Source organism: Symphalangus syndactylus, chromosome 20, assembly GCF_028878055.3.
Source record: "Symphalangus syndactylus isolate Jambi chromosome 20, NHGRI_mSymSyn1-v2.1_pri, whole genome shotgun sequence".
NCBI lineage: Eukaryota > Metazoa > Chordata > Mammalia > Primates > Hylobatidae > Symphalangus > Symphalangus syndactylus.
This window is the reverse complement of record NC_072442.2, coordinates 21,018,418-21,042,554: the sequence shown is the minus strand read 5'-3', so window position 1 is coordinate 21,042,554 and position 24,137 is coordinate 21,018,418. Positions and strand designations below refer to the sequence as shown.

Genomic DNA, 24,137 nt, shown 5'->3' with positions numbered 1-24,137 from the left:
GTGTCCAGTTTTTTATTTAAAAAAATACTTGCATTAGATCGCTATAAATAAATGATGGACTCCGTTTCCAAATCGGCTTTTATTTTCATGTGTTAACAACTAATTACAGGCAAACTCTGCAGGCATCCCCTTTCTAAGCCTGCAGAGCCATTAGCTGTGGGGCGTTTGCTCTCTTGGCATGCATGTTTAAAGAGCCCCTTGCCTCTCTGTACTCTCTGTTTTGAAGGGGGGCCCTGCTTGCTGATAGCCTGCCCCTCTGCCCATGAAACCTACTGAGTCCAGAGCAGCTTGACTCCCTTGTTTCAAATACAGTTTTCATGGAGAGGAAAGCAAGGCATGCATTTAGAGCCCCATTCAGATCCTGTGATTCCTGGGAGCCCCTGGGTTAGCATTTATCTCCATACAGTTTTTGCAGATAGCACTGCCCAGCTGCCAATTCTTTTGGAAAAGAGGACAAACCATAGATAGGGTTGAATAACTTCAACGCACCCCCACTGTATAAGCCACAAGCTTGTCACAGAGCTCCTTTCTTCACCTTTCAAAGAAGGAGAGTTGCCTATTGACAAAACTCTTCCTAGGTGTTATTATTTATGCCTAAAGGTAGTAAAATGTTCCTTTACATCATACTCTACATTTCACAGTGCTTCCCAATCCAGACTAACTGGTCTCCTATTTATGGAATTATAATGACATTCTATGGCATCTATGGAACTTGTGCTATATGTTAAGTACTTTACATGAATCGTCGAATCCTTACAGAAGCCCTGGGGACTCAGTGCTATTTGCATCTCTACCTTCATATGAGGAAAACAAAGTGGAGATTCAGAGGTGAATCACTCATGAGGTAGTGGCAAAGCCAACCACTCTGCTCTGTTGGTAGAATGGGCTGGAACATTTGAGACCTTGTGTCCAGCCTCTCTATCATCATGTGAGGAGACTGACATGTGTGGAGGCCAGGTGTTGGTCATGTGGCCAGCTAGTGATAGAGCCAGAACTAAGATCAGACCTCCCCACTCCTGGTGCCACCTTCTTTCCACTCTGCTGAAACAGACAGACAGACCTGAATCTGTACAAGTTTCTACTCTTATTGGTTGAGCGTCCTTGGGCAAATTACCAGATTCATTTTCCTCATCTATAAAATAGGAATATTAACACATATCTTGTAGATTTGCAGCAAAAAAATAATAATAATAAAAGAAAAGAAAAAAGAAACAGAGACCACCCAAACTAGCTCTTTGGACACAATAAATGTGCTGTTCTATCTACCTCTCTCCATGGCAAAGTTTTTGAGACAGAGAGGAACCACATCTATTGACTGTCCTAGAATATTTTCATAAAGATATATGCAATTTGTAAGGTTAAAAATAGATTAACATCTATGAAAAATAAAGTGTTCCTATAAATCAACGGCTCTCAACTGAGGGCAGTTTTACTCCCCAGGGGACTTTTGGCAATGCCTGGAAACATTTTTTTTTTTTTTTTTTTGGTCACAGCTGTGGTGGGAGAGGAGAATTTGCTACTGTCATGTAGTGAGTAGAGGCCAGGGATGCTAGTAAGATCCTTCAATCACAGCACAGCACCCCTACCCAACCCCTGCCAAAACAAGGGATTATCCAGTCTAAAATGTTGATAGTGCTACTGCTGAGAAACCCTGCTATAAATCAATAAGAAAAGGATCAACAACTCAATAGTAAAATGGACAAGGCTATGGACAGGTAAGATAAAGAAGCGGAAGCAGAAATGGTCAATAGGCACGAAATACACCCTGCCTGGTGGATCATCAGGGGAATGCAAATTAAAGCGAGAGCAAAGGCCATTTTCCCACCATCCAAGGAACAGAAAGGAAAAAATCTAAGAATGCCAAGTACTGACTGATGGTAGAGCAATGGTAACTCTTATGCTAATGCAGATACAAACACTTTGAAAAGCAATTCGGTATTAGTTAAGTCAAAGATACACCTAAATGAACAGAACCACCTTAGAGAGCTCCTTTTCCCTGTGCAGAAGAAGTGAGCGGCACTCTGGTAGTGAGAGATTAGAAACACCCTGACAGTCCACCAAAAGAAAAGGAGATGGTCAAATGAGTAAGCAGCCTGTATCAACGTGGCTGAATACCAGAAACTTGATGTTGAGGGAAGAAAAAGTTAGAGTGGATCCTGAAGATAGTACTTTTGCTTAGATAAAGATTTAAAGCAGGCAGGCTGGGTGTGTTGGCTCATGTTGGTAATTCTAGCACTTTGGGAGGTCGAGGCAGGTGGACCACCTGAGGTCAGGAGTTCGAGACCAGCCTGGCCAACGTGGTGAAACCCTGTCTCTATTAAAAATACAAAAACTAGCTGGGCGTGGTGGTGTGCGCCTGTAGTCCCAGCTACTCAGGAGGCTGAGAATCGCTTGAACCTGGGAGCCAGAGGTTGCAGTGAGCCAAGATCATGACACTGCTCTCCGGGCTGGGTGACAGAGCAAGACTCTGTCTTGAAAAAACAAAACAAAACAAAAAAACAAGATTTAAAGCAGGAAAGCAAAACTGTTGACCAAGCTGATGTTTGCTTTCCCACGTGTACTGGAAGCATAAGATCTAGCTTGGGAATATTCGTTGCAGGTGGTGGTTATCTCTGAGGAGGGAAGGTAGATGGGGAGTTGGATCTAGGAGAGTCACACAGAGGCCTTCTGTTGTATTTATAATGTTTCATTTCCTGAGATGGGTGGTGGGTATTTGTTTTATTTTTCTCTGTATTATTTTCTATATTTTATATACTTATAAATAAAGTTAAATGACAAAGAAAATAGCAGGGTAATCTAAATGGTCTAGTGGCCCCCTTTAACACAGGTTGGAGCAGGAAATCTGAGAAAGGAGTCCTGAGGGAATCTTCAGTCCATCTTATTCTGGATTCCTTATGTGAACCTGGCTTATCCAGGTAAACGTGTGCCATGAAGCCCATATTTCACCTTCATAATGACACTGTGGCCCCTCTGAAGATTGGCACCTGTGTGTTTTGGAAAGACCATAGTTTCACACTATAAAAGCATATCTATCTTTTAGGAAGAACTAAGATTTAGGATCCTTGGTCATTTCATAGTTAACTCCAAAATACAATAGGCAGATGGTTGTGACAGTCCCTGAGGATAGAGGAGATGAGGTCACAGGCAGTGTGCACGGTTGAAGGCAGGAGGAGGGCAGGAAATGGAATGTTCCCAGAGATGACAGCTGTGTGCTTCCAGCCAGGCCAGGCTATGGAGCAGGGGAAGGCACAAAGCAGGTACAATGGACAGCGCCCATCACTTAGTGCAGATCTCCTAAGGGTGGCTTAGTGTTCTACTTGGGAGTGATCATTGGTCCTGTTTACTCACACTGACTCAGCCTTGATTCAGGTAAGCGGCTGGGCCTGGTGTCATAAGATTTGATCTGAAGATAAAGAGATGCTGATTTCTATCATCACTTCAGTCTGGAGGCGGGAGCTCACCACCTTCAGTTTCAGAACTCCCCTACTTATGACCAAGGGTTGGGGTGTGGTAAGGGCAGTGGGTTCCCTGAGTCCCCCTTTCCTTGCCATGCTTGGGGAAAAGCCTATGGGTGTTGGGGATGTGGCCTAGATTCCAAGGACAAATCACAGCTTTGCCATAACCCGGCCTCGTATGGAAGCATACGCTGCTCAGGTGGTGGCCGTGGACATCACTGCTAATTTTCTGAGCCCCTGAAAGCAGTCCTAGGAGGGTGTAGGCAGGACCCACAAAGACCCCTACCCTGGGGTGGTGGGGGGCGTTTCTTTATTTGGAAAGCCAGGGTCTGTCTGGTTGATCTTGTGGGCTCTCTCTGAGGCCTTCTGGGCACTGAGCCAACAGGAGTGAGTGGTTCCATATCAAATCCTGAGTGAGGAAGTTACATTCAATAGAGGTCACAAGTGGCCTCCAGCCAAAATCCTGCTAATATATATGCACAGCAATCCCACCCATCTCTTGGTATTCAGGGTAAACTAAGCACATCACTCAATGTGGTCAGTTGGCTGGGGCAAACTCGAAACACCAGATCTTCTAGCTTCAGAGAAGGAACAGGTAGAGCACAGTCTTCATCTTCTGCCAGAGAAAATGCCAAAAATATAATATCTCCTGTCACCTGGAATTTCACCTCAGTGAACAACCCCATCTGAACAAGAGCCTGAGGTCTTGAGGGATTGCTGGTAAACCCCTTGATGAGTGCTCATAGTGGTGGCAGAGTTTTTGCTCTTTTTAAAAAATGTGCACCCAGCACACATGCAAATGGCGAGATGAAGTGCTTTGAAGGAATTTGAATGAAACAGACAACATCCTCTTGTCTTTCCAGATGTTCAAGTTTTGTCTTATCAAACAAATTATATACTTCCAAGGAGCAGAACACTCTCAGGGCATACAGAAGACTCTTGGAAACATTTATCAAATGGGAGTAAAGAGGCTGTCCACAGCCTTCATAGCATTTCACACTATGTGTAATAAATGAATAAATTGTCCAAATAACAGATGTTTCTGGGCATCTGCCAGTGACAGGAGCTGGGAGAGGGGTTGTCAATGGGTTTGAGGCTGGATCACAGTCTTTGGGGAGATTTCACTCATTCAAAAAATTTTTACTGAGTACCTACTCTGTGCTAAGTATACTTCTGGGTACTGTGATTAATCAGTGAACAAAACAAAGTTCCTCTAGAAAACTGTTGCTTTGGTTGAAAACAGGCAATGCACAAGTGAACAAAACAAGAAGTTGAGTTTAGGTAGTAATAACTGCTCTGAAAAATATGCGACAGGATGGTGTGTAGACAGTTGCCAGGGTCTAGACACAGCCCCTGCCTCACAGAGTGTATAGGATAGTCGAGATGATCTAGTGAGGTAAAAAGAGGGCTCCTGAGGTCATAGCCCAGGGTGTTATATGTCTTCTCTAAAGTGGAGAACTTGGGCCTAATCTGGAATGGTGTACGCCTCTGGCGGAGATCAGTTTGGTGAATGGAACGGGGTAGATGAGGTGGGGAATTGAAAAAGCTGGGCCCGATATTTTAGATCTCCTCCCATCAAAAGAGTGAAATCTCTTTCTCCAACTCTTGAACCTGGGCTGGCCTTGTGACTTGCTTTGACCAACAGAATGTGGTGGAAGAGATGTTGGGTGAGTTCCAGAGCTGAGCCCTCTGTGAAGCTTTTGCGTTTATACTCCTGGAAATCCCAGGCTGCCACATTCTGAGAAGCCTAGCCTTGCCTCCTTGAGGATGAGATGCCACATGGAGAGAGAGAGAGAGGCCCAGTCATCCCGGCCATTCCAGTCACCTCACCCCAGACATGTGGACAAGGCTATCTAGGGTGTTCCTACATTGATGGTAGTCACTTAATGAACTTAGGGAAGACCAGCAGAAGAACCACCCAACCAACTCACAGAATCACGAGAAACAGTAGGTTTTGAAATGGTTACACAGCAAGAAGTAACTAAAATGGTAACACTCAAAGACACACACACAGCAGTGACATGGTTCTCTGGGACTAGTCAGTTCACAGAAAATGCTCATCAAATTTGGGGTAAGGGGACAGGTTGCATCCCAGTGCTGGGGTTCAGGAGAATGACACAAGTATTAAAACCAAACAGGCTTCTAGGTGAGCCTAACATGCACCCTTCCTGTAAGTACAGTGGTCTGAGAATAGAGGCTTCAGAGCAGAGCTTCACAGGTGCCCAGGACTCAGGCCAGGAGCCAGGAGCACAAGGCTTGAAGTATCAAGACTCATTCCTGATTTCTCAGAGTCCTGACGGGCTCAAGGCTAGGTGGGACAGAGTCAAAGGCAATAGTCTTTACTAGGACTGAAGAAAGGCAGGATTCTTGGAGGAGAAAGACCACATTTATAAAAATAAATTTAAGGACACAAAAGTCAAAACACCCAAAGAGTGAGTCAGATGCTGACAGCTTTAGGAGTTCAGAGAAGGGTTAGATCACCCAGGAGACAGCTAGTGCAAGAGCAAAGGGGAGAGTCACACGAGGGAGTGAAGACTTAAGTGAATGAAGAGTTGGACTGCAACAAACAAGAAGTGGAGAGGAGTGATGGGGAGGGCACAGAGGAAAGGAGAAAAAGGGCGGGAGAAAAGGAGAGGAGAAAAAATCCAGCTCGCCCCAGGGGAAAGTGAGCTAAGGGAAGATTCATAGAGATATGATTGGGAAATATAGGCTCATTGGGAAGGCTAAGACAGGCAACTTTGCTTCTAACGTGTGACACATGACAGCCACTCAGGGTTTTTGAGCAAGGAAATATGTGCTTTAAAAATGAATTAAGGGTTCATGGATGAATTATGGATACATGGATGGATGGATGGATGGATGGATGGATGGATGGATAGATGGATAGACGGACGGATGAATATGCACCAAAAAGAAGAGGCAGACCTGTGCTTTAAGCTAAAAATATGAATGAGTGAATGAAAGAATGAATAGCTGGATGGGTGCATGGATGGATTGACTGATGGATAGATGGATGGATGGATGGGTGAATAAGTGCAGAAGAAAGAGCCTGAGGAAGTCAATTAAGTCTTCTAGTGGGCCGTTCTGACACTTACATCCATCAGTGCTGCTGCCCTCCACTGCCTCACTCCCTGTGGGCCCATCCCATCAGCCCATTATTGCAGGCTCACGTGAGTGCTGGTGAAATGGTTCAGGGAGGTGTCCTGAGAGTGACAGGGGCTTATTGATCACAGACAGTCTCCAGCTCTTTCAACTCTTCCAGTGAAGCACAGATACACTTGAGCTGCAAGTCCCTGGGAACAGGTCACAACAGCATGGAATGAAGACTACACGACAGGTGCCTCAGACATGTCACCATTCTACATGCCTTGCAGGCCCCACCTCCAGGGCTTTTGCAAAGGGCGCCCCAACCACCTTGCCTTATTATCACAGCATTGACCACAGTGCCAGGCACACAGTAGATGCTCAGTGAAAATTTGATGTGTTGAAATGAAACTTCCTGGGTGAGACAAACAGGCTGTGTATAACTGACACTGTCTCCACCATCTTATTCTCATGAAACCCTTGTTAGAGAGAAAGGCAAAGTGAGTTGAACAGTCCATAACCTGACCTTCAAGGGAAGACATAAATCAAAACTCATCAATTTTCAGGGAAATAAATTCTATGAAATGAGCCTGCCATCTTCCTTTCATGACATAAATCAAGCTCCCATTGACTATTTTATGCCTACAGGCTGAGTTCCATATCCCTTAGCAAAATATATACAGTTCTCCACAATATGACCTTAAGCTGTAAAAACACCCACATGGCCATTGATTTATTGATTGCTAACTATATGTAAAGGAATATATCAAGCATTGAGATTCTGAAGTGAATGAAATACATTCCTTCCCCTCAAAAAGAATATTATCTATTAGATAGGTATGTATATATGTATTATATATTTTATGTATATCTATAGGGTAATAAATAAAAAGGCAGATATATCCCTATAGCCTCATGTAACACAGAGGGGGAAGGGATGAATGATTAACTCTGCTTGAGGGTCAGGAATGGTGTCATTTCACACTTAAGATGATTCTGGAAGGTACCATTTCTGGAAGTTTCCCAGGCTAACAAGAGGCACAAGAACACACCAGGCAGAGGGAACAGTCTTAGTTAAGACCCTTAGTTGCAAGATGTGGAAGTTGAAGTGAAATAGGGAATTTAATATCCAGAGACCTTGCCTCATCATTTCAGAGGTTGGTTGCACAAGTCCAATGAGTGGATATATAAAAATGCTTTTTGTAAGCTATAAAGTGCAAGGTGAAGGTAAGGGCTTATTATCCAAGGTGCTCAGTATATGGTTGGTGATTGATTGGCCAATTTGACATAACCCAGTGGGAACAAGCTATCACATCTTCCTGAACCAAGGTATGCTAATGGAGCACCTGCCAGCATAAGTCTCTAACTGGAGGGCTCCCCTGGCACCCATTTGGGTCATGTTTGACTGTGAGAGGACCAAAGGAGAGCATAGATATGGAGGGAGGTCAGATTGACTTGTGACTGAGGGATGATGTTACTGCCACTTGAACAGTAATCAAAAATAAAAACAAAATGGCTTGGTGGTGACCAAGTAAGGTAATGAAAAGAAGGATATCCATGTACCATTTGCAATTTTTCAGTAATAAGGACATTGTGGAAATCAAAGCCTTCATCAACAATGGACTAAGTATCTTCTTTTCTGAAGACTTGTGCTATGTAGAATGGGGGAGAGAGACCAAAAAAACTGCATGGAATCTCCCCTCAAGGAGTCTGGGACTTGTAGCTAAGTCTTGCAGTATGGTTGACAAGTGCTAGGTCCTAACCCAGCTCTTGACCTCTACCCCCAAACTCACTCCCCGACTTGTTCCCATCTCAGTAAAAGGTGCCTCCATGTACCCAATTGCTGAGGCCTCAATCTGAGATTCAATTCCACTCTATCCCTCGCCCTCCCTTTCCACGACCAGCCTGTCCACAAGTCCTATTGGCTCTCCCTCCACAGGAGTCCCCAGGACTGCCACTCTTCTCCCGCCAGAGACACCATCCTGCCTGGAATACTGTTTTTACTCTTCCTTTCCCACTGTCCAGCAGCCAAATGAACCTTTCTAAAATGCAAATCAGTTCCTGGCACTTGCTCCTCTCATACCCTTCCCTGGAATTTCCCTTCACGCTTAGACCAAATTCACATTCTTTGCAGTGGCCCAGTGAGGCTATCAACCTCTGTATAATTTCATCCCTGCCCATTTTCTGACTCACCTTCACTCTCTACACTCCAGCTACGCTTGCCGTCTTCCTTTCCGGAATTGTTCTCACCCTGGGGCTTTCACCTTTGGTGTTCCCTCTGCTAGAAATTAAGGTCTTCTCCCAGACCTTCATAAGGCCACTCTCTCACCGCTTTCAGATCTCAACTCAGAGACACTTCCCCAATGGCCCTCACTAAAGCAGCCACCACAGCCACCCCAATCCTGCCCCTCTTTCCTCCTCCAGCCTTGTTTCATAGTCATAACAGCACATATGGTAGGCACTAAATACATAAATTTTGAATGAATACATGCAAGAGAAAAACAAGGAAAGGAATATTCATATCTACTTGAAAGAATCACAGAGCTGCAGGAGCTGGGTTCTGAAAGATGAACATCATCTCACCAGGGGACAAAGAGCAAGGACATTCCAAGCAGAGGGAATAGCATAAACCAAGGCAGGAAGATACGGAAGGACTTGGCATGTGTAGAGGAGTGGAGGCAACGCAGTTAAGGGGAGCAAGTTGAGAGAGCAGGGGATACAGGCAGGGAAGATCATGGAGGGCCCTGTATGTCATGCCAGGGAATGGGTGTCTAGCTGCAGGGAGAAGACATCTTAAATCATGGGAGATTATCACAAGGAGTGGGTGGCAAAGGGAATCCTGGAGATAGAGATTACTCTGCCCGGAGCTGAAAGAACTTTGGAGTTCCAGGTGGCTCAGGAGCACTGCAAACCTTCTATGACTGTTCTGCTGTAAGGGGGCATATACTATAGCACACCCAGCTGCCCATGCCCTCCCAGGTCTGTGTATGTCTGTCCCTCCACTGGCTAATCATATGTTTTTTGCCCTTAGTTCAAAGTCTTCAGATGACAAATTTGTAGTTGCCTACTCATCTTTTCTGTTAACAGCAGCCACAATGTATGGACAGCTGGCAGCCCAGATCGTTCTCTCTGGAGTTGGGTGTTCCTGCCTGGTTCAATCAGCTGAGCCTTGGTTAGAGGAAAGGGCCCAGCAGGGACTGTGGAAGGGGTGGCTTCTTTATAGGAAAAATAAAAGGATCTACCATTCCCAAGGCTGTAATATGGCCAACACAGGGAATCTTAACACTAAAACCAACCAAACAAACAAAATGCAATTATCTCAATTATTCCAAGTATTTGTCCTGAGCTAGGCAGAACTCCCATCTATTCTGTACTTCAAGTTCCCCTTCATGTGTAAGCCCTCCTGACAAAAGGACAGAGGCAGAGTGACAGAGAAAGACATAAGGGAAGGGAGAGCTGAGTGAGGAGGGCTTAGCGCACCTGCAGGCTGATCCCAGCCAGGAAGTGTGCTCCCAGCTACAAGAGGAGAAGCCACATTCTAACAGGCATATGCAGTAAGAACACTCCTGAGTTCACAACACAGGAAGTTCAGAGTTAGATAGCCCCAGGTGTGTCAGTCAACACTCACAATGCCGTCAGGGTTCAGGCTCCAGTCTGCTCTCCGCCCAGGAATCAGGAAACCTCAGTGCTGGTTTCACCTTCAGGCTGTTACCTAGATGTCTTCAGCAGTCATGAGTGCTACACACAGACAGGGCAGTGTCCAGAGGAGGAAGAGAAGCTCTCCTCTTACGAGTCTCTTAGAAGAGAGGAGAGGTTTTCCCTAAGTTTCCTAACAGACTCTTTTCCCTCTCTCATTGGCCAGAATTGGTTCACATGGCCCTTCCCATTGTTGAGGGGAATGGGATTATCCTCAGATCAGTCTGAGGGTGGAGTCACCTGAGGTGGGAGGCCTGGATCTCTGAACCAGTTCTGGGTTCTCTTGGTAGGGAAGATGAGGACGTGCATGGGCAGTGGTAAGGCAGATGAAGTATCCACTTCACCTCTAAGGACTGTTCTGGAAAACAGAGAGCAAAGCACAAAGAAAATCATGGTACAGGGACTGCAGAGGTGGTGCTGTGTACAAAGAAGTGCACAGATATGGAGGCAGAAGTTCTGCTTTCAAGTCCCAGCCCTGCCACCTACTAGCTATTATGTCCTCCCAGAACCTCAACTTGCTCACCTGTAAAATGGGAATTTGAATATCTGCTCTGACTCCTATAACCGTCAAAACCCAAAGAAGGCAATGAAGGTAGAAGTTCCCAGCCTACAGAGTTGGATGGCTCATATGGAAAAGCTAGTTGTTATTAACGAGAGAGGGAGATCCTGCAGGACAGAGTTGGAGGGAAGGGCAAGCCAGGGACACAGGCTAGTGCTGAGACCAGCTCGGTCACGGAGACCCTAACCCAGCAGTGCTAGAGGAATTAAAGACACACACACACAGAAACATAGAGGTGTGAAGTGGGAAATTAGGGGTCTCACAGCCTTCAGAGCTGAGATCCCTGAACAGAGATTTACCCATGTATTTATTAACAGCAAACCAGTCATTAGCATTGTTTCTATAGATGTTAAATTAACTAAAAGTATCACTTACAGGAAACGAAAGGATGGGCCAAATTAAAGGAATAGTTTGGGCTAGTTAACTGCAGCAGGAACATGTCCTTAAGGCACAGATCGCTCATGCTATTGTTTGTGGCTTAAGAATGTGTTCAAGCGGTTTTCCGTCCTGAGCGGGCCAGGTATTCCTTGCCCTCATTCCCATCAACCCACAACCTTCCAGCGTGGGTGTTAGGGCCATTATGAACACGTTACAGTGCTGCAGAGATTCTGTTTATGGCCAGTTTGGGGGCCAGTTTATGGCCAGATTTTGGGGGGCTTGCTCCCAACAGGCTAGGGGTGGCTTGCTGGCACTTCGAGGTGTGCATGGCAGGCAGTGCCATTACACTGCTCCTCAGGGGCATGGATAGCCTCTGCAACCTTTGGATATTCCTATTTGCAGAAAGACAACAAATAAAAAGGATAATTAACTCAGGAAACCCAAACAGAGTTTTGTACTTTCTGTGACTTTCCACTGACCCAGGGACTGTGCTGGTGCTGCTGGCAAAGATCCTAATCTCTGGGATTAAGGGCTTGATCCCCTTAAATCAGCACTACTGGAGGTGGTGGGGAAAGCCAACTTCAACCTGATCCACTGCAAACTGACTGGTGGATTAACAAGTCAGGGCAGGCCTCCTTAACTGAGACTTCTGTTTTTCAATATTGAGGTTTTCTTTAAAAATCTCCACTAATTGGATTGCTGACTTGGAGATAGGGATGCAGGCTTTAAAACGAGAGATGAAGACAGACAGAGACAAGGCAGTGTGTCTGTGTGTCTTGGAGCAATGCACCTTTATCTGGTTCATCTCAGCCGTGCAAGACTGCGCAGGGCATCAGCTCAGCCTCACCTCCTCAGGGGGGCTGCCACGGTGCTCCTCCCACCACAGGAATATGTGACTTCCTGCAGGGAGCTCCTGGTTCCAGTGTCAAGACTATGGCCCTGATTTCTACTTTAGCCATCTAATCTCGTAAGAAACATTCAAGTACCAGAGTTAGAGGTGCATGTCTGTAGTGAAATGCAGACTTGGCTCTCCAAATGGCAATAGTGAAAGGAGGCCCTAGATTCCTGCTAGTCAAAGCATCCAAGAAATAAGGCAGGTGGCCAGGGGTAACCTGGTTCTAGCATCCCACCCATCTCCTTTGCTACATACAGATGGCCTTGGACAAGTCACTCCCCATGTGGCCTTGGATTCACCATATTAAAACCTATGGGGTTCTACTAGATGGTCTCTGAGATCATTTCCAGTCTGGCCCCTCACTGGTTCTTTAACTGGGAGCAGTGGCTACAAGAGTGGATCTGGCTGAATGCTTTTTCTCATTCAGCCTGATGCACTCCAGAAGTTTCAGGTGGAATCACCAAGGAGCAGACCTGGGGCCATGCAGCTTAGAAAAATAAGAAATAGGTAAAGGCCAAGAGTACCTTCAGCATTTAGTGAAAAATGCTCCAGTGGTGGGCTGGGGATGGGGAGCAGGAGGAGGTAGAGCTATACATTTTTACAGATGCCTCAAATGCAAGAATCAGAAGGAGCCAGGATTGGGAACAAGGAAGCCTGGATTTAATTCCCAGTTTATCCTGTGAGCAGTCACTTCTTTCTAGGCTTCAGTTTCATCCACCGTAACACAGGAAAAATAATATCTACATCATTAGGCTGCTGGGCAGATTGGATTAGCAGACATGTAAAGTGTCTGGTACAGGACACATACTGTGCAAATGTCATTTCCTTTCTTGTCCTGTGCTAACTGAAGTATCACTGTCTTCCCACTTATCAGAAGGTCTGAGCAGAAAGCCTCATCATTTTAAGTAGCAAAACTCTGGAGATTTAAGCTTTAGAGGGAAGCTTCCCCAGTTTGACGGGTGGCTGGCTGTGCCATCATGGTTCCTTTGGCCCAAGAGTTCCCATTCCCTTGAGCAATCTCCCTGCAACAGCTCCTCCTAGATCCCACTGGCCTAAGCCCATGAATCCTGTGGTTCTCCTTTGGAGCAGCTGCAACTGGCTACGGTATGCAGGGAAGTTGCCTAAATACTAAGGGAGTGCAGAAAATGAATCAAGAGGGTGACACGCAGGCCCAGTTTATCCTGTGGTCCGAGTGTGGGATCCACATGTCATCAGAGGGAGCCACCCATCCAGCCCCTTGCTTGATACCCCTACCTCCTAGCTAGCTGCTGGGTCCACTCCAAGTAGTTGGTGCCATCTTATCCAGGAGCTGCCTCACATTTCAACCCTCTGGAGGCTAAGCCTTAGAGTCCCATTCCTGTAGGAAGCCCCCAAGCCTATCACATGCCAGCTCTGGTCTGAGATGCTCCTTTTTCCCAAGTGACAGGTGCCAAGAGTGACTTCCCTTATCAGGCAAGACTCACTCCAATGCACAAGAGTGTGACATGCTGTCTCCTGGTGGTGGTCCTCCAGGACAGGTAGCATGTCACGTCCTACACTGATGCAGCAATGACATCCATCAGTCCTAGACAGTGATTCTTCTGCTTTTCTCCAATCTGGGAATACAAGGCTGATGATTAGGAATGGCAATGGCAACTTGAAGGCACATAAGAAATCTCTGAGGCTGTGTATATTTGTTCAATCATTTAACAAGCATTCCTAAGCACCTAGTTTACACTAGGTCTGTGCTTGGCACCAGAAAGCGACAGAGATAAATCAGATGGAACCAAGAAGCTTCTACTGTATTGGGAAAGATAGCCCCTGCATAAAAACAGCCATTTAGAAAAAAAAAAAAATGTGTTATAAGAAAATGTCAAATTTGAAAGTGCAGAGAAAGGTGAAAGGGGCATTTGGCCCAGACAGGTTGAAGAGGGTTTCACAAAGGAAGCGGCCTTTGAGCTGAGTCTTGGAGGATGGTTCTGACTGTCCTGAGAACAACAACTGCCACTGACTGATTCCCTGCAAGAAATCCTTTCATCACTCCGGATTGGAACAGCTATCCTGAGATAAAACCCGAGAAGTCTGGGAAGTGAGGAGGGAACTTCGAAGAGGAGTCTTAGGAATGTGAATACTCAAATCCAAGATCTTAAGATCTCACTAGAGGGATCCTTGTGCACACAGTCCTTGGTAGAAAAACGTCAGTCACTGAACTAAGACACGCATCTATTTTTGAAGTGATCTGCACTTCTGGGAATAGCCCCAAAGGGAAATTGGTCATTGATTGCTAGGAAACCAGCAATTCCCGCTGGGCTTTCTGCTCCTTGCCACATTTGCACATATTTTTTTCCAGGCTCCTGCCTGCTCTTCTCTCAATACACACATCCAAACTCACACCAGCATATGTTCTAGCTCACACCCCCTGTGGCTGTCTGAATAAAAACACCAAAGCGTATGAGAAGATGGATGGTGTTCTACAAATTGCAGCACCCTAAATGATGCAGACAGTGGAAGGAGAGTCCACAAACAATAGTTTCTGTGTTTTGTGTCTGTTTAGTCTTCTGTTTCTATCACTGAAGCAAATTATTTGCCTTCCTGAAGACCCTTCACAAATGTAAAGTGGGGTTGCCTTGCTACAGGTGGGAATGAATTTGTAAATGTTGCATTGCATAGCAAGAAACTAAGCTTAGAGAGCACCTTCCAGTGCTGTCAGTTCTAGGCTAGATCAAAGCCTCTCTTTAATTGATTTTTAAAACTCAAGCGTGTCAAGCCAAGCACACGGGCATGGATGTTATACCTATGCCTTCCGGACTCCAGAATAAAGCTGGAATTTGACCTTTGGCCATGACATATATGCATACATATATCCATAAATTCTAGTGTTGGCCTTCATGAGTGGGGAAGTGGAAAGAATTCTTACCAGTAATGAGTGGTCCTAACATTCTCATTTCTGATATGAGAATCTCCCTTTTCGTCATAACGAAGCTCCCTTTTCTCTGTAACACTGCATTCATTACCCTATGACCCAGGAAACAGAAAGGCTTGACCTCTGAAAATTTAGACTGCCCAGAAGTATGCCAACTAGTACTGCACACAAAAAAACAGGATGCACACCAGGGAGGCTATGTGGTATTTTGGAAGGTCTATGGGCTTTGGAATTAGATAAATCTGGGTATGAATTGAAGTTCTGCTGTGTATTAGTCGTGTGACTTCAGTCAGATACTGTAACTTACCTAAGCTTCAGTTTTTCACTTCTAAGATGAGAATAATAGATCCTAACGTATGGAGTTATTATAAAGATAACATGAGCTAACTCATGGAAAGCCCCAAGCAGTCTGCCCTCACCCAGAGGATACCCAATAAATGTGAATTTCTGTCTCCTGCTAACCTCCATTGTCACATTCGTTGCTTCTTTCACCTTGGGAGTATTTTCTAGGGCACAGTTTTGAAACTACATTTTGGAGAACTTTTGACCTCATTTGAGTTCTTTCCAGAGCCTCAAACCACAGACCCACACCTCGCTTTCCTCTGAACGCTTAAAAAAATCTTCCTTCAAAAAGGTCCTGGATACATTGCTGCCCAAATCCTGTTTTTCCCTTCCCTGGATATCATAAATGCCAGTTTTCCTTATCTGAAATTTCCTGTCAAATTTATTTAATCAACTTATAAGTCCTTTGGGGCCTCCCTTGGTTCCAAAGTAGCAGTTGCCTTAGTCATTTCCTCTACTGTCTGGGAAAGAACTTGGTCTCCAAGGTGATTTCACTTTCTCTGATCAGGGAGGACGTCAACATTACACAAGTGGTATGCTTGCTATCGATCTGTTTTCTCTTCCTCTAGGGTTTCTGTGAAAAACTGGTTGAGGTGTTATTTTTAGCAAATTGATGATTCCCTCTGCCTGCGCACATGTCCATCTGTCTGTCTGTGAACACAGCCAACCCAGGTCCAAGAAAGCTTTCCTTGCCTTGCCTAGACAGCTGTATTCATCTTAAGAGCTTCATGCTGAGCAAATGGTTTAAGGCCTTTGGTGATTGAAAAAAAATGGCAGTACAGTAACATGGGCTTCAATTGTCACATTTTCGGCACATGAGGCCTTTGAGTAATTTGTAGTCAGCATCCTGAGTTGGAATTTCACCAAGTAATTCACTATTCCCCATACTATTTTATGCTACCCTGCCTTTGCTTATGTTGTTCTGTCAGCCAAAAATGTTATTTCATGTTCATTCACTTACTCAGAAATAGTTATATCATAGACATAGCTATCATAATGCAGGTACTACACTGTGTGTTGGGAATTTACTGATGGGCAAAAACCCATACTGTCCCTTACATGTCATCTTCAAAGCAATAAGGGGTCATTGAATAATCTTAAAGAGGGCACTGGACATGATCAGACGGAAATATCATTCTGGCTGCAGAGTAGAAAATACATTGAAAAGGGCAGGTATGAATGTGGGGATCTCTGCTTTTGACAATAATGGAGACACTGGCACTATGCTAGCCCTCTGCCATAAGTAACTACAAAACTAGGCAGAATATATAAGGAAACTGCTTTCTGGCAATGGCAATGGCAAGACCATGACCTTTGAAAGAAAAGAAAATTATGAAGTGAGGTCTCATTTTTTTCAGTTCTTCATTTAGGGACAATTTTCTAGCTGTGATGTAGAGAGGCAGAGCCCATATAGAGCATGACATTCCCACTGACCAGAAGCAGGAATCAGATTTTGAGACTACCGAAGTGACTGGAATCTGTGGGGTAGGCCATGATAAAGTGGGGAACTGTGAAGAAGGGGGCCCCAGATATCTTTGTGGTAGGAGTCACGGACAACACAGACACAGGGAGAAGGCATAAAAGCTTACCAGGAAGGGCTTTTATGAGGTTGAGAGTGGAGCAAAAATACTAGAAGTCAAGTAGTGCTAGAAGATCCTGGAGTTCTTGCTCAGACAGAGTGTGGAGGCCTTGTTAACACCTGGAGATCCAGTTAAGACATCAGAAAGCCATGCCTTAAGAATAAGGACCATGTCAGCCAGGCACAGTGGCTCATGCCTATAATCTGAGCAGTTTGGGAGCCCATGGCAAGTGGACCACTTGAGGTCGGGAGTTTGACACCAGCCTGACCAACATGGTGAAACCCCATCTCTACTAAAAATCCAAAAATTAATCGGGCGTGGTGGTGCACAACCTGTAGTTCCAGCTACTTGGAAGGCTGAGGCAAGAGTATTGCTTGAATCCGGGAGGCAGGGGTTGCATTAGGCCGAGATTGAGCCAGACTCCATCTAAAAAAACAAAACAAAAAAACAAACAACAACAGTAAGGATCATGTCCTCAGGCAGGGTCAACAAATTATGGCTCTTGGTTCAGCTACCAATGTTTATAAGCAAAGTTTTGTTAGAACACATCCTGCCCATTCATTTACATTCAGGTTACAGTAGTAGAGCTGATTTTTATTTTTTATTTTTTTAAATTTTTTTTATTATTATACTTTAGGTTTTAGGGTACATGCCCACAATGTGCAGGTTTGTTACATATGTATCCATGTGCCATGTTGTTTTGCTGTACCCATTAACTCGTCATTTAGCATTAGGTATATCTCCTAATGCTGTAGTACAGCTGATTATTTGCTACAGAGACCATATGGTTCACAAGCCTAAAATGTTTACTATCTGGCCCTCAAGAGAAAGTTTGCTGATCTTGGTCCTTGAGTAAGGACTACACTAGACCTATTCTAATGAAGTCTAAAAACAATCCTCAACCAGATTCACTGGGAATTTTTGAAATTTTAATACTATGAAGTTAGAGGAGATTAAAGAACACCACAGAATTCCTCCTCCACCAACAAAGCATAAAACCAAATCTCTAAAAGTTCAAGGTCATCAGCCAGAAACTGAACAATTTGCTGGAACAAAACTGAACACTCTTCAGAGGAAGATAACATAACCCAGAATATTTATGCCATATCATCCATAATGTCCAGGATACAACAAAAATTACTAAACATGAATAAAAACAGAAAACCCTGATCCATAGTGTAGGGTACAGCCCCACAGGGTCGGACTCGTAGTGGCCCCCCGGGCCCAGCTGTCTTTTGTTTTATCTCTTCATCTTGTGTCTTTATTTCTACACTCTCTCGTCTCCGCACATGGGGAGAAACCCACTGACCCCATGGGGCTGGACACTACACACAGGCAAGAAAAAAATCTTTAATAGAAATAGATACCAAGAAGGCCTAAATGTTGGGTTTAGAAATAGAAATAGATACCAAGAAGGCCCAAAAGTTGGGTTTAGTAAAGACTTTAAAATATATATTATAAATATAAATTTTCTACTAGAAAAAATATGGTCCCAGTGAGTAACAGATTAGTCTTTGCAGAGAAAAGGAAGCTCAAAGAAAGAGTGAAAATGGGAAGACCAGTTGGAAGGTTACTGCCAAGATTCAAGTGAGAGATAATGATGATAGATTATGCTAGGATGGTAGCTATGCCTCTGGAGATAAGTAGATGTTTTCAAAAGATTTTTAGGAGGGATATTTAGTATAATATAGTGATGAGTTGGATATGGAGAATAATAGAGTGGGATGTGTAAATAAAATGCTTAGACTTTTTGTCTTGAAAAATGAGATAGTTGGTGATATCATATAGTCAGATGGCAAACCCTGCAGAAGTATGTTTTGGACAAGCTGAGTTTCATTTTTAGTTTTTAATCTCAAGAATTCTAAGGCTCGTCTTCTTTCTCAACTCTAACACTCCTCCTTCCACCAATGCAAAATGGTTCCTCTTTAGTATTCCGATAATGCTCTGTTGAGACGCTTGCAATTATCCTATTACTCTCTTTTATAACATCTACTTACACGCCTGGACCATGAGCTTCCTAAAGTCAGGGACCATGCCATGTTCATCTTTGTAGTCTTGACTGTTAACATTGCACTTAGCACATAGTAGGTATTTAGTTGATGTTGAATGAATGAATGAATGAATGAATGAATACAATTATTTCAATGATTTTCTTCTCTGAGGATAGTGACTAGGAAACAATTTCTGAGATTAAGGGCAGGGACTTTAGAGTAATATAGACCTGAGACTCCACTTGTTTTTTCACTTACTTGCTAGTGACTAGATAAATTACTTAACATTTGTAAAATGGAGACCAAAAAGGAAAAAGGCCACCTTATACTGAATAAGGTGGGAATATTTACCACATTATAGGAAATAAGGTGGAAATATTCTTGGAAAGTGGTCAGCACAGTGCTTGCTCCACTTAAGATGCTCCATAAATACTAGCTAATGTGATGATGATAACAAAGAGACAGATGCTGCAAAAGCAGCTGTCCAAGAAGGGCTCTTGTACAGAACAGGAAGAGCTAATTGCAAGAAAGTCTTCCACCATTCCTCCCTCACCTGTGCTTACACTTAAGGCACCTCTCACAGACCAAGACATGTTCTACTGCTAGCAGAATTTGCTAAGATATGCTTATGGGAATAACTTAGGGGAATATGGGAACTGGAAATATGCTGAGGGGAACAATGGCTTCTTTTTATGTAGGTAACTAAAGGGCAGATGGAAAGAAAAATCATCATAGTCATCACTGGCTAGCTTACCTGTAAACACTAATACATATACCTCCAAATTTCACAAAGTTCTTCCCTCAAAGATGATTGTGACTTTCTAGCTCCAGAGGCCTCACTTATTACCAAACTTGGGTGTCTGATGCAGCCACAAACCTTTAGATTAGCAGAATCTATTTCATTATGCTTCACAAAAGTTTAAAATTTTGCTGAAGCACCTAGAAGAGAGCTGTGCTTAATTTTCTGAATTTAAATGTATTTAAGCTTTAAGTAAATAATTGTCATCCAGTGGCTCCTTGGCATTACAAGGTCATAGAGACAGGAAAGAAATCAACTGTAACATCATCCCAGCTCTCAGATTTTCCCACGTGCTGTCATTCTCAAGCCAAGGTGAGTGGAGAAGCAGCTATGCCACATCTTATCAGGGCTCTTAAACTCCAAGGCATCTCTGCTTTATGCCTTAGGCCCCTCTAGGAGCTCCAGTTACTCAGTTCATTGTGTAACTTGCTCTTTAAGATTGTCTCTTCTCCCTAAGTCCCCTCTGCCCTTGGCAGAAGTCCAAGGTGGGTTGATAGCCAGAGGGTGGTAACACCATGATGCACCCACAGACCCTTAATCTCTGGCTCTGACCTTTACTCTCAGCCGTTACACTTGTCTACCTCATGATGAAGCTGCTGGGAAACCAGTGTCCACGTTGCTGTGGGATCACATTACAGGAATGGGCAGCTGTCATCTTTAAGATATTCAAATAAGTACCTTTTCCAAGAGGCGTCTTGGACTATGATCAACAGATCCTTCCTGGTAGCCTTCATTATATACTTGGATTCTAAGGTCCTGGAAAATAGAATGCTTTTATCTGAGCTGAATCTCATCTTGCTCTGGAGAGTGCTAGAAGTTCAATTTGGTAGAACTCAGCTAGAGTCCCTCTATCCCTTGAAAATGTACTTAAACTGGCTCAAACCCTGAAATCAAGGCCTGTGGGAGTCCAAAGTTCTTTCCATGATTGCTTTGAATTCCTGACTGCTGACATCCTCCTAGACTTCCTTATCTCGGTTCCTGATGTTTACACCTGAGGTCCAATTTCTACTCCATGGTAACCTGAGCATAAGCTCCATCCTTTCATAGGTTTATGACAGTGTCATTTGGACCAAGAATTTCATGAGTTGGGTAAACTCATGAGCTCAAAGTTTGGGCTGTCACATCCTGCACCTCTCAGCTTTTCACCATCTCTCTCTCCTCATCACCTCTTATTTTTCCTCTTCTCATTTCCTCTCTTTCTAGAGTAGCAAGCAAATTTTTACCTTGCCTCTCAAAGAACAGTTATCTTCATACACATGTTGCTGGGGGTCTCACTTTGCACCCCCAAGAATGTGTTATATTCCAAACAAATAGTATCATTCTTAAAAAGATATTTTGGTGTCAGCTGTTAATAGGACATGTATTGTCCTTATTTCACAAGAATTTGGACTACTCCATCTACATTGGAGAACAAGTACCTTCTAAATCCATTCATTTAATCAGCAGCAGACCAAAAGCATAAGTGGGACCTAGCTAGGAGGACACTCCAGGCATAACTCAGGGAATAGTAGGTTAGGTAGCCACGGACCATTTTGTTACCCCCATGCCCACAACTTTCTGAGACATCTGACCATTGTGAAACCTGGAAGAGACATGGAGAGGATGAGCATTTGAGACATAGACATTGAAGCCAGATCTGGATTTGATCTTCAAATCCACTTTTTACTGATCACCTAGAAATGGACATAATGATGGGTATCTTGCGGAGTCATTGAGAGTACTGGGATAAAAATTTATTTAAAACCCTCAGCCTCACCTTGATACGTGAGAGGTTCCTTCCCTTTTATTTATGGTCTAGTATGGCTGGGAGTGCATTTCAGATGTGTTTCAGTCTTAAAAGTCTCACCGAGAGTCACTTCTCAGTAAGGAAAGATATGAAATATCACTCAGCCTTACTTCCCCCAGCTCAGTCCCCAGCCAGCCTCAGGCATAGATCCTCCCTGGTGGTGAGGACTGTATGTACCCTCTGGTGGTGCTTCTTTTGAAGCCAGGTTGGCCATTCCTTCCTTTCAGACCCACCTCCCTTGCCTGTCAACTCCTTCTGCAAAAAGCACTGAAGACAGAAGAACTACTTGAAAATGATCCTAGCCACAGACACTAGCAGGGCTTGGTACCTAGGTTGATGGTCTTTGAACTGGCTACCCCAGGCCCTTTTGGATCCTTGCATGTGCTCCTCCCACGTCTTGAAATACCCCTTCCCCTAAGCCTATCTTATTGACATAGTAGAGATTCATTTATTTTACAATAGCCCTTCCACGGTCACTCCCTTCAATTGATTCCCATCCACCACACGTGCACACGTGCACACACACACACACATACACACACATGCATATAAGCAGTGATGCTGAAATAGTATAACTCCATTACTATCTCTCTCCCTTCCCCCACTTAAACTTCAAACCCACTCAGGACAGAGACTCTGTGTCATATTTGTGTAGACTCAAACTGAATTCAATACAATCAAATAACACTGTCTCCAACTAAAGCCACCTTCCAAACAGAACAATTTCACTCACAGGAAACCATCCAAGGCAGTTAAAAACATCACCTTCCAATTTGCAAAGTGTTTCCCCAGGCATTAAAGAATTGGGTCTTCATGGCTGCCCTGTGTAATTCTCCCCTGAGTTTACTGCCTAACAGCACTGCCACCCAATTTATTGATCCTAAGCAGTTCTGCTGTTTCTGGGTGCTTGAATTGCACCTGGGAAGAGAATTCAACTGCAGGGAAAAAAACGAAGGACTCAGATTCACGTCTACCTGCCTCGTGCAGAACAATAAAAGTTCTTTGCTGGGTCCTTCTGCTTTACAAAGTGCTTCATACAGTCATTTAAGCCTCATTAGTATGTGTGAGACATTAGAATAAGTTATTTTATCTCTCTTAGCCTAAGCTTCTCCATCACCAAAATAGGTATAATAATAATAATAATATCTACTACCACATAATTGAATATTATGAGAATGAATTGGGTTAAAGATGGAAAGCACATAGTACCATGCCTGGCACGTGGAAAGAACTCAATAAAGGTTATCTGGTATTAAAGGAGCTTTCTCAGCTGCGCACAGTGGCTCATGCCTGTAGTCCCAGCTACTTGGGGAGGCTGAGGGGGGAGGATTGCTCAAGCCCGGGAGTCAAGGCAAGCCCAGGCATCATAGAGAGACCCCCTATCTCAAAATAATAAGAATAATAGTAGCAATAATAAAGGATCTGCCTCCCAAACAATATCCTTTATCAGAGCTGAAGAGGTTATGAGACATAAAGCTGTTTATTCTACCTCTCTTTGCAAGTCTTACCCCTTTATTTAAGTTGTGACACCTGTTGTCTTGGGGTCTCTGGAAGCTCTGAGGCAAGAAACACTCAATTGGTTATTATGAGTATGACTCATTGTTCTAAAGCCCAAAATAAACCACATATTCAGTTACCACCTGTTCACATGTCAGCTTAGTGCTATCTCAACCCACCCTCTTAGCAACACCTTCACTGGCCCCAGAGAAGACCCCTACCCTTCAGATTATATGCAGTGCTTCCTCTGCATTGAGTTGGTGTTTCCTTGAAGGAGTCCAATTCCAGCAGGGCCTCTGCCACTCCAGGGTAGGGGAGGATTGCCAGAGCTCTAGGAGTCCCTTTCTCTTGACCAGTCCTAAGCCCCAAAGAACAAGTGACTCAAATGTCCCTGCCGCTCAGAGCCCCTCTTCTACGGACATTGTCCAGTGGGCCCAGTGTTCAGTAGGGAGGCAGAAGAGACCCACTGCAAATGCATCTCCCCTCTCAGCTCCAGGGCAGTGCAAGAGAGCCCAGCAGCACTTCCCTGGGAAACATTTCCACCATTAACAGACACGCCCATTGCACTAACAGAATACCTGATGCGAGTGTTCCACTGACCATCCGGCTTCCAGCTTTGTCCAGAACTCAGTACGTAACTTTCGACAAATCGCTGCCCTAAAATTGTTACCTCAAAAAATGCACAAATCCCATGGGTTGATCTTTGGCTAAGCAATATTCAAAGTATCTATGATGAACAAGAAGGGATGTTGAGAGTCTAAATGTACCAGGACTTTACATATTGTCTCACCCTCACTCATGGCAGCCTTTCAGGCAGATACTGTCTTTCCTTTTGCAAAGTTGGAAACTGCAGTCATGTCAGAAAGTACGAGAGCTGGAACTGCAACCCACGTCTGCTGGACACCAAGCGCCTGTTGTTACTTTTCCATCATGCTACATGCTACCTCCCATTTCATGGTTTCAGGAGAGAAAAATCAGTGCAAAAAGCATGAGTTGGCAAAGGCCTTTTGTGTTACTGAGGGAAGATGGTATTGATTCTATCAGTTAGACCACCCTCCATGCCTCCAGCAGCCATCCAACCATCTCTAAGCTCTCCTAGGGAGCTGGCCCAGCCCCACTCAGCCTGGCAGGAGGCAAATCTTCCTGACGTTCTGTAATAAAAGGGTTTGGAAA

General features: G+C 44.2%; 1 protein-coding gene and 1 long non-coding RNA gene across 3 annotated transcripts in view; one reads left to right on the top strand and one right to left on the bottom strand.

The window, feature by feature from the left end:
* The window catches only part of ASIC2 (acid sensing ion channel subunit 2), a 1,112,670-nt gene that overhangs the window by 567,469 nt on the left and 521,064 nt on the right, over positions 1 to 24,137 (top strand). The window lies entirely within an intron of this gene.
* LOC129470000 (uncharacterized) overlaps positions 1 to 24,137 on the bottom strand; it is an 81,320-nt gene that overhangs the window by 15,262 nt on the left and 41,921 nt on the right. Inside the window, exon 3 of the long non-coding RNA XR_010118023.1 lies at positions 17,224 to 17,317. This is a non-coding gene — a long non-coding RNA (uncharacterized lncRNA). The remainder of the gene's footprint in view (positions 1 to 17,223; positions 17,318 to 24,137) is intronic.